General features: G+C 45.6%; 1 pseudogene; it reads right to left on the bottom strand.

Moving 5' to 3' along the window:
• Nucleotides 1–4,146: 4,146 nt before the first annotated feature.
• The window catches only part of LOC121857276, a 22,842-nt pseudogene continuing 11,392 nt past the window's right edge, over nt 4,147–15,596 (bottom strand).

The following is a 15,596-nucleotide window of genomic DNA, read 5'->3' as shown; positions in this document are numbered from 1 at the left end:
GAGAAAGCAGCAATCAAGATCAAGTGAATCAAGGCAACAACGTGCTGCACCTTTACAAACTAACAGAGAGCGAACAACGGCAAGTCGGTCACAGGAAACAGATCAGGAAAGGGAATTCCGTCTTAATGCTATCAGATAGCAAACAGCAGAAAGGCGTTCTGAAGAACGTGATCAAGCGCATGAAATTCGTTTGAATGCTGATAGACAGAGAGCTGCGGAATACAGAATTCTAAGAAAGAATACACAGTGGCATCCACTTACAAGAGCAGCATTTAACTATGACAATGAGACAGAATATGAAAAGTATCCCTCTGTTGTCATTGGCAACATGGATAAGAAATGTGAACACTGCGGTGCAAAGAAGTACAAAGGAGAATCTGCTGGACTGTGCTGCTCTCGTGGGAAAGTACGACTGCCAAATTTGGAAAAACCACCACAACCATTGAAGACTCTCATGCTGGGAACAACACCAGAGTCAAAACACTTCTTGGAAAATATACGGTAGTACAATTCATGCTTCAAGATGACATCCTTTGGAGCTACCACAGTAGTTCGTGAGCACGGATACATGCCCACATTCAAAGTCCAGGGTCAAGTCTATCACAAAGCAGGATCCCTCTTACCACTGGAAGATGAGCAGGCAAAGTTCCTCCTAATCTACTTCATGGGATATCATGAAAAACAGACTACTATCAGGTGTGGCAACATTCAAGGTGTCAGACATGACATTGTCCTGTCTATCCAAGAAATGCTGCATGAGTGCAACACGTATGTACAGTCATTTAAAAATGCCCTGGAAAACATGCCTTCTGACGAGTACAAAGTCAGAATCAAAACAGACACTACCCCTAAGGGAGAACATGAAAGATTCAATGCTCCTGTAATTGATGAAGTAGCCATTAAACACCCTAACACTACATCTGAGGTCAGCTGCAGTGTCCAGTCATTAAGTGATCTATTCTTTTTTATTATACAAAAGTCTTTAAGAAGGAAGCATAGTAATAACAGAAGTATTAGTAATAATAACAAAGTTTAAAGTTAAGTAAAAGAGTAAAAGAAGAACAAAGTTTGGTTTCAGGCATCTATTAACTCAGCCACCTTCTCGGACAGCTCGGCGATTGTTGGCCTCAGAGAGGGGTCGCTGGACTTGCCTAGCGTAAGCAGCGGATACAGAGCCTGTGGCTTCTTTTGCATACACTTCCTGATTGTGTCCATCACAATGCAGAGAGAGTACACGTCTGAGGCTGGTGAAGCTGTCTGCTCGTGGAACAGTTCTGGTGCCAACCACCAGTGTTTTGCTTGGCGGATTTTCTCAGCCTTTTCCAGATCGGAGGAGCTCCGAATTCTGTTAGCAGGGGTGTGAATTTTCGTTATGTTAGTTTTGAAGTCTTGTTCCTGGTCTATCCTAGAGGCGAAACAAAAGTTTTGGATGGACAGGTGTAGATCGTTTTCAGTTTGGTGGATAGTGACGTTGTCATCGCGGATGTAGTTGTGCAAATATCCGTGTTTATGAAGAGAGTCGACAGCAATTAACAGTTGCTGTACGACTCTCAAAAGAGTTATGTCGGGAGGCCGTTTGTACGTCCTCTGCGTCAAGTGCCTGAGGGTTACGTCGGAGGTGTACCTCGTTATAATGGCGGGAGGCTCCTCGCACACCGCCACTATATATGGCACACTCTCGAGTGACCTGAGCCTCGTGAGTGCCTCAACCTCCACCTTGGCCATCGATTTATTACCGTCAAAGGTCTTAAAGACCTTTATTTTGAGTCGGGAGTCATCGAGGTCAGGGTTGGGACGGAGGACATATGTTTTAGAGTACGCCTCAAATTCTGTGATCCTACCGCTCACAAAGGAGGGGTCCCACTGGGTATACGGGATTTTATAGCCAAGCTGGGGCTGCTCAGACAGAGGCAGCTCAGAGCTACCCTGAGGCTGTTTAGAGCTGCCGTGGGGCTGTTTAGAGCTGCCCTGGGGCTGTTTAGAGCTTCCCGGGGGCTCTTTAGGGCTGAGCTTGGGTAATTCAGAGCTGCTCTGGGGCTGTTTAGAGCTTCCCGGGGGCTCTTTAGAGCTGCCCTGGGGCTGTTTAGAGCTTCTCGGGGGCTCTTTAGAGCTGCCCTGGGGCTGTTTAGAGCTTCCCGAGGGCTGTTTAGAGCTTCCCGGGGGCTGCTTAGAGCTGCCCTTGGGCTGTTTAGAGCTTCCCGAGGGCTCTTTAGAGCTGCCCTTGGGCTGTTTAGAGCTTCCCGGGGCTCTTAGAGCTGTCCTGGGCTGTTTAGAGCTTCCCGGGGCTCTTTAGAGCTGCCTTGGGCTGTTTAGAGCTTCCCGGGGGCTCTTTAGAGCTGTCCTTGGGCTGTTTAGAGCTTCCCGGGGCTCTTAGCTGCCCTGAGGCTGTTTAGAGCTCCTGGGGCTGTGTAGAGCTTCCCGGGGCTCTTAGAGCTGCCCTTGGGCTGTTTAGAGCTTCCCGGGGGCTCTTTAAAGCTGTCCTTGGGCTGTTTAGAGCTTCCCGGGGGCTCTTAGAGCTGTCCTGGCTGTTTAGAGCTTCCCAGGGGCTCTTTAGAGCTGTCCTTGGGCTGTTTAGAGCTTCCCGGGGCTCTTTAGAGCTGCCCTGGGCTGTTTAGAGCTCCCGGGACTCTTTAGAGCTGCCCTTGGGCTTAGAGCTCCTTGGGCTGTTTAGAGCTTTCCCGGGGCTCTTAGAGCTGTCCTTGGCCAGAGCTTCCCGGGGCGGCTTAGAGCTGCCCGGGCTGTTTAGAGCTTCCAGGGGCTCTTTAGAGCTGCCCTTGGGCTGTTTAGAGCTTCCTGGGCTCTTAGAGCTGCCCTGGGGCTGTTTAGAGCTGCCCTGGGGCTGTTTAGAGCTTCCTGGGCTGTAGACCTTCCCGGGGGTTTTTAGAGCTGCCCTGGGCTGTTTAGAGCTTCCCGGGGCTCTTTAGAGCTGTCCTGGGCTGTTTAGAGCTCCCGGGGGCTCTTAGAGCTGTCCGGCTGTTTAGAGCTTCCTGGGGCGGCTTAGAGCTGCCCTTGGGCTGTTTAGAGCTTCCAGGGGCTCTTTTAGAGCTGCCCTGGACTGTTTAAAGCCCGGGGCTCTTAGAGCTGTCCTTGGGCTGTTTAGAGCTTCCTGGGGCGGCTTAGAGCTGCCCTGGCTGTTTAGAGCTCCAGGGGGCTCTTTAGAGCTGCCCTTGGGCTGTTTAGAGCTTCCGAGGGCTGTTTAGAGCTGTCCTTGGGCTGTTTAGAGCTTCCTGGGGGCGGCTTAGAGCTGCCCTTGGGCTGTTTAGAGCTCAGGGGCTCTTTAGAGCTGCCCTTGGGCTGTTTAGAGCTTCCCGAGGGCTGTTTAGAGCTGCCCTTGGGCTGTTTAGAGCTTCCCGGGGGCTGTTTAGAGCTGCCCTTGGGCTGTTTAGAGCTTCCTTGGGGCTGTTCAGAGCTTCCCTGGGGCTGTTTAGAGCTTCCCGGTGGCTCTTTAGAGCTTCCCTGGGGCTGTTTAGAGCTTCCCTGGGGCTCTTTAGAGCTGCCCTGGGGCTCTTTAGAGCTTCCCGGAGGCTCTTTAGAGCTGCCCTGGGGCTGTTTAGAGCTGCCCTGGGGTATTTTAGAGCTGCCTTGTGTCTGTTTAGAGCTGGTCTGTGGCAGCTTAGATCTACTCCATGGCAGCTTATATCCGCTCCATGGCAGCTTAGATATGCTCCATGGCAGCTTAGATATGCTCCATGGCAGCTTAGAGTTACATGACAGCTTAGAGCTGCCCTGGGGTTGCCTGCCGGTATACCAGCCCATTGCCATCGTCAAGATGACGATGGTTAACTGGATGATCCTCTTCTTCCAGATGATCGACTTTCCTTTCTTTGAGTTCGACTAAAATATTAGAGATAGAGTCCTGTCGAAATCTGTGAGACCTCGAGACCTCCACTCTGATCACCCGGATATTTTGTCCCCCAGACTGACTGGGGTCGGGCTCCGGGTTGACGACTTGAGGTGTTCGCCAATGATGCCGTTCGTTGACTTGCACGGCGACCACTTGCTCGCCTTTGAGGCCCTCAAGGCACACCTGCAAGAGCAAGACCGTCACGGCGTAGGTGAGAAACACCGCACTGAACCAAAACGTGAATTTTATCATAATTTATATTTATAAAACAAAACAATTATTTTCTCCTTCAGTATTTAAATTTATTTACAATTGGTGAGGTGACGTGTTGTGTAGTTAGGGATGTTAATGGTTATATTTTGACTGATAGTGCCTGTGGTGGTTGTTGTGGTAATGATGGATGTTATGGTGGTGATGGTTGTAGTTGTGGTGGTGATGGTTGTAGTTGTGGTGGTGATGGTTGTAGTTGTGGTGGTGATGGTTGTAGTTGTGGTGGTGATGGTTGTAGTTGTGGTGGTGATGGTTGTAGTTGTGGTGGTGATGATGGTTGTTGTGGTGGTGATGATGGTTGTAGTGGTGGTGATGATGGTTGTTGTGGTGGTGATGGTTGTAGTTGTGGTGGTGATGGTTGTAGTTGTGGTGGTGATGGTTGTAGTTGTGGTGATGGTTGTTATGGTGGTGATGATGGTTGTTGTGGTGGTGATGGTTGTAGTTGTGGTGATGATGGTTGTTGTGGTGGTGATGGTTGTAGTTGTGGTGATGATGGTTGTTGTGGTGGTGATGTTGTAGTTGTGGTGGTGATGGTTGTAGTTGTGGTGATGGTTGTAGTTGTGGTGGTGATGGTTGTGTTGTGGTGGTGATGGTTGTAGTTGTGGTGGTGATGGTTGTAGTGTGGTGGTGATGGTTGTAGTTGTGGTGTTGATGGTTGTAGTTGTGGTGGTGATGGTTGTAGTGTGGTGGTGATGGTTGTAGTTGTGGTGGTGATGGTTGTAGTTGTGGTGATGATGGTTGTTGTGGTGGTGATGATGTTGTAGTGGGGTGATGATGGTTGTTGTGGTGGTGATGGTTGTAGTTGTGGTGGTGATGGTTGTAGTGGTGGTGATGGTTGTAGTTGTGGTGATGGTTGTTGTTGTGGTGATGGTTGTTACGATGGTGATGATGGTTGTGGTGTGATGGTTGTTGTGGTGGTGATGGTTGTAGTTGTGGTGATGGTTGTTGTTTTGGTGATGTTTGTTGTTGTGGTGATGGTTGTTATGGTGGTGATGATGGTTGTGGTGGTTGAAGTTGTGGTGGTGATAGTTGAAGTTGTGGTGGTGATGGTTGTAGTTGTGGTGATGGTTGTTGTTGTGGTGATGGGTGTAGTGGTGATGATGGTTGTTGTGGTTATGATGGTTGTTGTGGTTATGATGGTTGTTGTGGTGATAATGGTTGTAGTTGTGGTGATGATGGTTGTAGTTGTGGTGATGGTTGTAGTTGTGGTGATGATGGTTGTGGTGGTGGTGATGGTTGTTGTTGTGGTGATGGTTCTTGTGTGGTGATGGTTGTTGTGGTGATAATGGTTGTAGTTGTGGTGATGATGGTTGTAGTTGTGATGATGGTTGTAGTTGTGGTGATGAAGGTTGTTGTGTTGATGATGGTTGTAGTTGTGGTGATGGTTGTAGTTGTGGTGATGATGGTTGTTGTGGTTATGAATGGTTGTGGTGATGATGGTTGTTGTGGTAGGGATGGTTGTTGTGGTGATGGTTGTTGTTGTGGTGATGGTTGTTGTGGTGATGATGGTTGTAGTGGTGATAAAGGTTGTAGTTGTGGTAATGGTTGTAGTTGTTGTGATGATGGTTGTTCTGGAGATGATGGTTGAAGTTGTGGTGATGATGGTTGTTGTGGTGGTGATGGTTGTTGTGGTGATGATAATTGTATTGGTGGTGATGGTTGTTGTTGTGGTGATGCTTGTTGTTGTGGTGATGGTTGTAGGTGTGGTGATGGTTCTTGTTGTGGTGATAGTCGTTGTTGTGGTGATGGTTGTTGTGGTGATGATGGTTGGAAGCCAGGTGATGGTTGTGGAAGCCAGGCGATGATGGTTGCTGTAGTTACGATGGTTCTTGTTGTGGTGATAGTCGTTGTTGTGGTGATGGTTGTTGTGGTGATGATGGTTGTAGTTGTGGTGATGGTTGTAGTTGTGGTGATGATGATGGCTTGTTGCTGGTGGTGATGAAGCTGTTGCCGTGGTGATGGTTGTTGTGGTGGATGATGGGCGTAGCTGTGGTGATGATGGCTGTAGCTAAAGGGATGACGGTTTTTGGCAGCTGTGGTGATGATGGTCGTTGTGGTAATGGCTGTAGCTGCGTTGATGATGGATGTTGTGGTGATGAAGGTTGTTGCGGCGATGATGTGGTTCTTGTGGTGATGATGGTTGTAGTTGGTGGTGATGATGGTTGTTGTGGTGATGAAAGTTGCTGTGGTGATGATGGTTTAGTGTGGTGATGGTTGTAGTTGTGGTGATGATGGTTGTTGTGGTGATGATGGTTGTTGTGATGGTTGCTGTGGTGATGATGGTTGTTGTGGTGATGAAGGTTGTTGTTATTGTGATAAAGGTTGTAGTTTTGGTGATGATGGTAGTTGTGATGGTTGTTGTGATGGTTGTTGTGGGGATGATGGTTGTTGTGATGATGGCCGTTGTGGTGATGATGGTTGTTATGATAGTTATTGTGGTAATGATTGTTGTTATGATGGTTGTTGTGTTGATGATGGTTGTTGTGGTGATGATGGTTGTTGTGGTGATGATGGTTGTTGTGGTGATGATGGTTGTTGTGGTGATGATGGTTGTTGTGGTGATGAAGGTTGTTGTGGTGATGATGGTTGTTGTGGTGATGATGGTTGTTGTGGTGATGATGGTTGTTGTGGTGATGATGGTTGTAGTTGTGGTGATGATGGAAGTCGGTCTCTAATGTTACGTCTACACTCAAATTTCTTTAGTTTACCCCGAGTTGCAGTTTTCTCTAATAATGTAACAATATAACTCGGTTTCAAAAGGATTTAGAGACAATAATCCGGGATTATCATGTGGATTAGTGAAAGAAATGTCTTGTGTGGGTAACTGCCTCATATATACGTGTTAATTAATGATTCTTGGCTGGTTTTTCATCATTATATATTTATCTAGTTTATTTAAGAACTAATTTATTCCTTTACTGCTGTTCTTCATGTGTTTATTCATCTATTTACTGGTTTCTCTCTAATGACGTTTTTACTTGTCCACGAATCAAACATTTTCTCTCTGATTTTCCATAGAGACATTGAATAAACATCTATGGTCTTATTAATAATAGTTTTTTGGGGGAATTTATAACATGAGTGGGACTGAAGAGTGAAATACAGCAGTGATACAAGGCGTGGCAGTGAACTACAGCAGTGATGCAGGGCGTGGCAGTGAACTACAGCAGTGATACAGTACGTGGCAGTGAACTACAGCAGTGATACAGTACGTGGCAGTGAACTACAGCAGTGATACAGTACGTGGCAGTGAACTACAGCAGTGATGCAGGGCGTGGCAGTGAACTACAGCAGAGATGCAGGGCGTGGCAGTGAACTACAGCAGTGATACAGTACGTGGCAGTGAACTACAGCAGTGATACAGTGCGTGGCAGTGAACTACAGCAGTGATACAGTACGTGGCAGTGAACTACAGCAGTGGTACAGGGCGTGGCAGTGAACTACAGCAGTGATACAGTACGTGGCAGTGAACTACAGCAGTGATACAGTACGTGGCAGTGAACTACAGCAGTGATATAGGGCGTGGCACCGTGGCAGTTAGATCCCCTCCCCCACACCCTCACGAACATACACAGAAAGTATATTAAATGTTTATATATTTTCGGCAACTATATTTTGCTTACTATGTGACAGGTGTGTTAAGTGTGTTATGCCAGGTGTGTTATGCCAGGTGTGTTGTGTCGTGTCAGGTGTGTTATGTCGTGTCAGGTGAGTTATGTCATGTCAGGTGTGTCGGATAAAAATTAATAACTTTCCGATGTCACATATACATTTTTGTTTTACAGTAAACGGCAACATCATCCAACAACTAATTACCTGCATCTAAAAACCCACACATAACTGAACCTCGGAGACAGAAATAAATACGTTACCTTCCATCGTCCTTAATTAATTCCACAAAGTCAAATTAGGTGTGCGACAGGTGAGGGGGTGAGGGGAGGGGACGAGTATAAACACTGACAGGTGAATGATGTATGCTACACAAATTACCCCAGAAGGTAATTAATATCACCTGAGATCACCTGTGTTATGTTAGTGTATTGATATTTAACCTTTAATTAACGTCTTATTAACAGTAAACATCTCTTGTAAACATTAACATTACACGGTCAGGTTGATTGTCAAAATAACCTTTACACTCTGGGGTTGTCTAGCCTACTTATACAGCCTCTCCTACCTGTACACACAACGAGAGACCAACTAATCACTAAGGTACGAATGATATTTTTAAAACTCTTATATCACATCATTATATTCTACATCATCCTTACCATCAACACTAAATATCTACCATTATGGGGTTGGTTCTGCTGTACACGTGAGAGAGATCTTTTAAAACCGCAACGTCGATTCAATAATTTGCGTAAGTCCTTCTCGAGGGGGAAAAAGATATGACAAAGCTCTGATTAATGTCGACAAAATTAAAGAGGAACTGTATTCTCAAGTGGTGGTGGTGGTGGTAGGAGCCAAGAGATGCAAGAAACACACACACACACACACACACACACACACGCGCACACACACACACGCGCGCACACACCAGTGACACATCGTGATTTATGTCTCCAACAACTATATAACTTGAAGATGGTGATATTAGTAAGCTCCCTTCCTCATTTTCTCGTCATTTTCGCTTCGTTTATCATTTTCTCGTCATTTTCGCTTCGTTTATCATTTTCTCGTCATTTTCATAGTTAGTCTGTCATTTTCCTATATAGTTTGTTAACCAGCCTCATGCTCTTCCTTATCTATAATACCTTAATACAGCGATACCTCTAAATAGCGGACTACACTGGAGATTATATATGAACCCTCCATATAACGACTATATCCCTAGATTGGTGTCCGTTAAATGGAGGTTTTACTGGATAACCCAAAACCTAAAGCGAACTAATTTATTACGCTCATATAACTTGATAATAACCCGACAAGTTAGTGTATAGTTGAACCTTGTGTAATGTTCACTACCCACCATGGTCCACACACACACACACGCACACACACACACACACACGCACACACACACACACACCTTGCACTGTCTCCATATTGACGTTATTACACTAACAACTGTTCAGAGACGATGCAACACCCTGCACCGTCCGGGGCCACAAGAGCACACCAACCCAAGAGGCCAGAGAGGTGAGGAGGCTGTATCAGAGAGTGTGGTTGTCGCTCTTAAGGACGCCACGTTATAGTACCTTCATCACCCATGCCCTCACCTGTCAATAAAACCGAGCAACCTGCAATGCGCGTCTTCACCAAGGTTGCTGATGATGATGGTGGGAGTGGTGGTGATAATGGTGGAGGTTGTGGTAGTGGTGGAGATAGCAGACGGGAGGTGGTAGTGGTAGACGTGGAGGTGGTGGTAGTGGTAGACGTGGAGGTGGTGGTAGTGGTAGACGTGGAGGTGGTGGTAGTGGTGGAGGTTGGCGTGGTGCTGCAACTTTTATCTCGTAGAAAAGTAATAAACAACCAAATGTACCTGACTTGTGATGCTCTTCCACTCCCCACAACACCTGTGAGGATGGTGGTGGTGGTGGTGGTGGTGATGATGGTGGTGGTGGTTGGTGGTGGTGGTGGTGATGGTGATGATGGTGGTGGTGGTAGTGATGGTGGTGGTGAGGAAGATGGTGGTGGTGATGGCCCTCCCGCCCTCCCAACACGACCTACGAGGCGTCTTCATCTCCCCCAAGGCAGTTCCTCGACCCTTTCCCAGCGTGTGTGTGTGTGTAGTATATGGTCTCTTGTTGACTATAGCCGCTCGTTTACCTCCAGTTATCATCAAAGGTCACAGGTATCGATGCTCTCAATGTGGTATTTGTCTTTTGAAATATTGTAGTTACGGAATTATTAAAATATATATACAGGAATAAATATAAAACATTAACTTAAAACTACGAGGCACCAAGTTTCGTGTCGACAGTAAAACTCCATCGCGATTCGTCTCTTGTGAGTCAACAGGAGAGAGAAGGAAGATCAAGTTATGGTTTATTATCCTGAAATATGTTAAGGTTATTTACACGTGAAGGACAATCACTTCATAGGGTCATTATGATTATTGGTGGGTCGCCTCTCAACCCACAAACTCCAGGCAAACACCAGTGTAGGTAACGTGTTTAATGTGGGTTTATTTACGGAAAGATAAGGGAAAACACGACATTTTGTACCGCCTTGAGGACTACACCAGCCGTCCAAATGTTCACTTCTGCCCGAGTCAAGCGTCAACAGCTACTGGGGTCAACATGTACTTTGGTCTATTGAGTACGGCAGTCATGAGAACATCGTGTTGATGTTATGGTGGATTACTGCACTAACACATCAATGCTTACTCTTGTGGTGTTGTGAGGGGCTAAGTGTGGCTCCCATTGATTGGCTTCCTGAGTACAGTTGATGATTTATGCTCACAGATGCCGAGAAAGTTAGCTTGTTGCAGGTGATAAGCCGTCGTGCGTGTGTCCCAAACCTCGGGGTGTGACTGAGAGCGTGTAGTTCGCCTCCACTGTGTGTTGTTCAGGGAGAGGCTGGTGGATTTTTCTAATATGAACAGAGCACGATCTGTTGATAGCTGGTCGTGACTGAACCCCAGGTAAAATAACTCCGATCTGGACGACGATGTGGTAGTTGGTAGGAGACAGTTCCCCAGAGAGAGTTTTTGAGCTCACTCGACACCATATTGAGAATCATACAACCACAAGGTAACAGAGGGGGGCATTGACAATATCACCCTATTACACCTTCACCCGAGTTAATTAAATATTGTGTAAAGACCAGCTGTGAGTCGCTACCGTAACAACACGTGATAAAGGGAAGGAGAAGGGCCACACGGGAGAGGAAGGACCCTATTGTCTCTTGAATAACATCCACCAGACAAACACTGACGAATTTGATTAGCTCGGTCAGGAAACATTCAACAACAAGACCAAAAATAATTCGGGTTGTTATATTTTATTTTTAAGTTGTAGCCTTCAGGACCAAGTGTATTAGACATGCTTGCTTTATAGTCCTCTGTCTCAGGGAGAATTAATGGGTTCATGATAGTGGTGTGGGTGAGGGGGATCAGTCGAGCCTCAAAAATAAATGGTTGTCCTGGAGGGTCGTGTTATGGTAGCGTCTCCCTCAGTAACCTTATCACCAATCTGGTTGTTGTCACGGGTCTTGTTTCTCGTTTGTTTTTGTTGACACATTTCTTCCATATATTAATTACTGATGGCTTAAAAGACTTATAAAAATAGGTTCTTATCTCTTGTTGTGGATGATGAAGGAGCCATTATCACACAGGAGGATGAGCCAAGCTTGCGTGGCTCCAGGAGAATCACTTACTGTTGTCATTAAGGGCGTAGAGGCTGCTGGTGGATGGGTTGCTTTGGGTGAACGTGTGTGTGTGTGTGTGTGTGTGTGTAGCAGTGTCCTTGTGGAGGTTGCAGCTTGGAGAGTTATCTGAGAGGTGAGCTGATGGGATGAGGCTGAGAGAAGTGTTGTCCTCGACTGTTTCAGAGAGCTGTTGAATGCTGTGTGTAAAGAGCCAGCCTTGGTAGTGATTTGAGGAGCACGGTTCTGGGTGTAGCCCACCATCACCAAACAGCCTGCACTCCTACCACATCATCACTACCATTATTGCCTGCCTCACTTACTACCACCACTATCCACCTCACCTCCTACCATCATCACTCACCATCACTACCTGCCTCATACTTACCATCACCACTATCCACCTCACCTCCTACCATCATCACTGTCTCTACCATCATCACCATCCACCTCACCCCTACCATCACTACCATCACCACCAGCCCCACTTACCATCACCACCGTCCACCCCACCTCCCCACCACCATCACCTCCATCATCACCACCATCATCACTACCATCATCATCTCCTCATCATCACTACCATCATCACCTCCTACCATCATCACCTCGTCTCTACCATCATCAATCCACCTCCCTCCTCCCATCATCACTACCACTACCTACCTCACTTACCATCACCACCGTCACCTCACCTCCTACCATCATCACTACCATCATCACCTCCTACCATCATCACTGCCATCATCACCTCCTACCATCATCACTACCACTGTCACCTCCTACCATCATTACTACCATCATCACCTCCTACCATCATCCTACCATCATCACCTCCTACCATCATCCTACCATCATCACCTCCTACCATCATCACCTCCTACCATCATTACTACCCCACCTCCACCCCACCACCATCACCACCCCATCACCCCACCACCACCACCATCATCACCTCCCTACCATCATCACCACCATCACCTCCCCACCATCACTCACCACCACCTCCACCATCATCACTACCATCATCACCTCCTACCATCATCACTACCATCATCACCTCCTACCATCATCACTACCATCATCCCTCCTACCATCATCACCTCCTACCATCATCACTACCATCATCTTACCTACCATCATCACCTCCTACCATCATCACCTCCTACCATCATCACCACCACCATCACCAACACTCCCACACATCACTACCATCATCACCCCACCATCATCACTACCATCATCACCTCCTACCATCATCACCTCCTACCATCATCACCTCCTACATCATCACTACCATCATCACCTCCTACCATCATCACTACCATCATCACCTCCTACCATCATCACTACCATCATCACCTCCTACCATCATCACCTCCTACCATCATCACCTCCTACCATCATCTCCTCCTACCATCACTACCACTGTTCCCACCATCAATCACTACCCACCTCCACAATCATCCTCCTACCGTCATCACCTCGTCTCTTATTCCACCTCTAGTAAAACAACAACTCTTGATTCAATTTCACTTATTTACTGTGTTCTTCTCTTCTCTACTAAATAATAATAATAATAATAATCACCTGAGATTGTCCTCAACTAATTTCACCTGAGATTAACCACCTAACGCTACCTGGGGATGGTTAGGTTGGGTTAGGTTTGGTTAGAGTTAGGGTTGGGTAGATCTGATGGGAAGAAGGAAGAGAGGCTGAGAGGGAGGAACAGGAGGAGAATGGGAAAATGGAGAGAAGAGGAGGGAGAAAGAGAATAAAGGAAATACCTAAAATGCTTAAAATGACGCTGTTACGGAACTCCAAAGACATGTGCCACTTAGAGACAGGCAACAGCAGTAAACTAAGACCAATAAAGCTTAAGCTAACCTAAACCAAACCCAACCCAACCTAACCTAACCTAACCTAACCAAACCAAACCAAGCCAACCCAACCTACCAAATCAACCCAACCTAACCTCAGCAAACCCAACCTAACCAAAGCAAACCCCAACCTAACCTAACCTCATCAAACCCAACACTAAGTAAGAATCATATCGACAAAACAATCCCACCAATGCTAACAATAACTCCCCGTGACATCACCGTTATTAATCGTACAATTGCTCCCGATATTACCCTTTCCATCCCAGGGGAACTATGTTGCAAGGAGTGTTGCATATTTGAGAATTTATTTTCATGGTTGCAATAACGAGAGTGTTTGATAAGTGGTTTGCAATAACGAAAATTCTATGGGTGAAATCAATAACGAAGTTTGATAGAGGATTACACGAACAACATGGGTGCAATCAACAACAAGAATAACAGAGAGTTTGATAATTGGGTTGCAATAACAAAAATTCATGGGTGAAGTCAATAACGATGAATCTTGATAAGAAGATGCAATAACCAAAATTCTATAGGTAAAATCAATAATGAAGAATGATAGATGATTACAATAACAGATGAATAACACATTGACTAACAAATAAAAAAACAAAAGAGTTAGTGTTTATGTATTAATACGTTATTTAACACTGCAATAACAGTGTGGAGATTTTGTTATATATTACAACAATAAATGGTACATGTTACAAAACAAAAACATTCACGTATATATATTGCACTAACAGACACGACTATTCTATGACCTAAACTTTAATAAATATTGCAAATAATGAAATGGTGACTATTAATAAAAGACAGGCCCTGAATGCAATAACAGAAGCTTAGGAATGCAATAACAAACTTAGGAATGCAAAAACATTAATTAATATTGCAATGAAAAAAATACAGATACACAGATTTAATTGGATGCTCCACTAAAATATCTTTATTGCAATAACGAAAACTTACAAAATATTGACAATAACGAGATGGGTGATATAATAGCGAGACAAATGAAAATTGTCATATAGGACCTGATGAGTGTCGCAATAACGAGATAGTGACAAGTATTGCAATAAAATGATTTAATGATTCCGCAACCAAAGAACTCCGATGAGAACTACAATAACAGGACTTTGATAATTACTGTAATAACGATACTCAAGACTGCAATAACCGCATTAATAAATACTACAATAAACACACATTGATCAATACAGCAATAGCACAATTGATCATACCCACACTACAACTAACAGAAATCTGCAATAATAGAACTTTCACAGATCCTCAATAACAAGCTCCAAAGGGTTGCAATAACGAGATGCTAACAACAATATGTAACATGAGTTAACAAGGCAATCATCCAGGAATGTAATTAGTGGGTTGGTGTGATTACCTTCAGACGTTCGTTCGCCAATGGGAGGAGCAGTACACAGGCGATACTAACCTGAGAAAGACGGAGAGAGACGGTTAGGTTAGGTTAGGTTAGGTTAGGTTGAGTTAGAGATAACTAGATTGTTGTCTGGGGGGTAATGATAGGGGATAGAGAAAGGAAGAAAAGGGGAAAGGGAGGAAGGGTGGTAAAGAGGAGAGAGGGAAGGGTGGTAAAGGGAGGAGGGGGAGAGGTGGAAGGGGAAGGCACTGGAGAGGGGTGGGTGAGAAAGGGGAAGAGGAGAGGGATAAGGGAGAGGGAGGGTGGGGAGAAGAGGAGGGCGGATGAGGAAGACGATGGGAAAACGTGGGGAGAGGAATGAGGAAGAGGGCGAGAGGATGAGGGAGAGGGGGAAAGGGGTGGAGAGGTGAGGAAGGAGGGAAGACGAGGGAAGGGAGAGAAACCAGGAACGGGGGAGTTGAGGGCAGGGAATGGTTGAAAAGTCCTAAAGTTCGTCAGGGTTGTTTTTTAATTAGTCAAACTTTCTAAAAATAAAAATAAAAGTATTCTAAAGGTTAAGTCACAAATATTTCAAAATTTGGACAAAATTATTATACATATCAAAAGTTCATCAAAACTGTAACAAAAGCTGGACAAAAAATGATCTGCCTTAACACAGAATAAAAAATTAGATATTGTCCCTAGTACAACACAACCAGAAGCAATACAATACAACACACACAAAAAACAGAAGGCACCCACACAACACCTGAAACAAGTACCTGGAGATCACACCACCACCTGATAATAATACACCGTACACCTTAGAATTAATTAAAAACATCGGAATACAGCAGCTCTCTCTCTCTCTCTCTCTCCCCCCCCCCCCCCCCCCCCCCCCCCCCCCCCCCCT

Source organism: Homarus americanus, unplaced genomic scaffold, assembly GCF_018991925.1.
Source record: "Homarus americanus isolate GMGI-L3 unplaced genomic scaffold, GMGI_Hamer_2.0 scaffold20465, whole genome shotgun sequence".
NCBI classification, from domain to species: Eukaryota; Metazoa; Arthropoda; class Malacostraca; order Decapoda; family Nephropidae; genus Homarus; species Homarus americanus.
The sequence above is the reverse complement of the archived record's forward strand: the minus strand, read 5'-3'. Positions and strand labels throughout refer to the sequence as shown.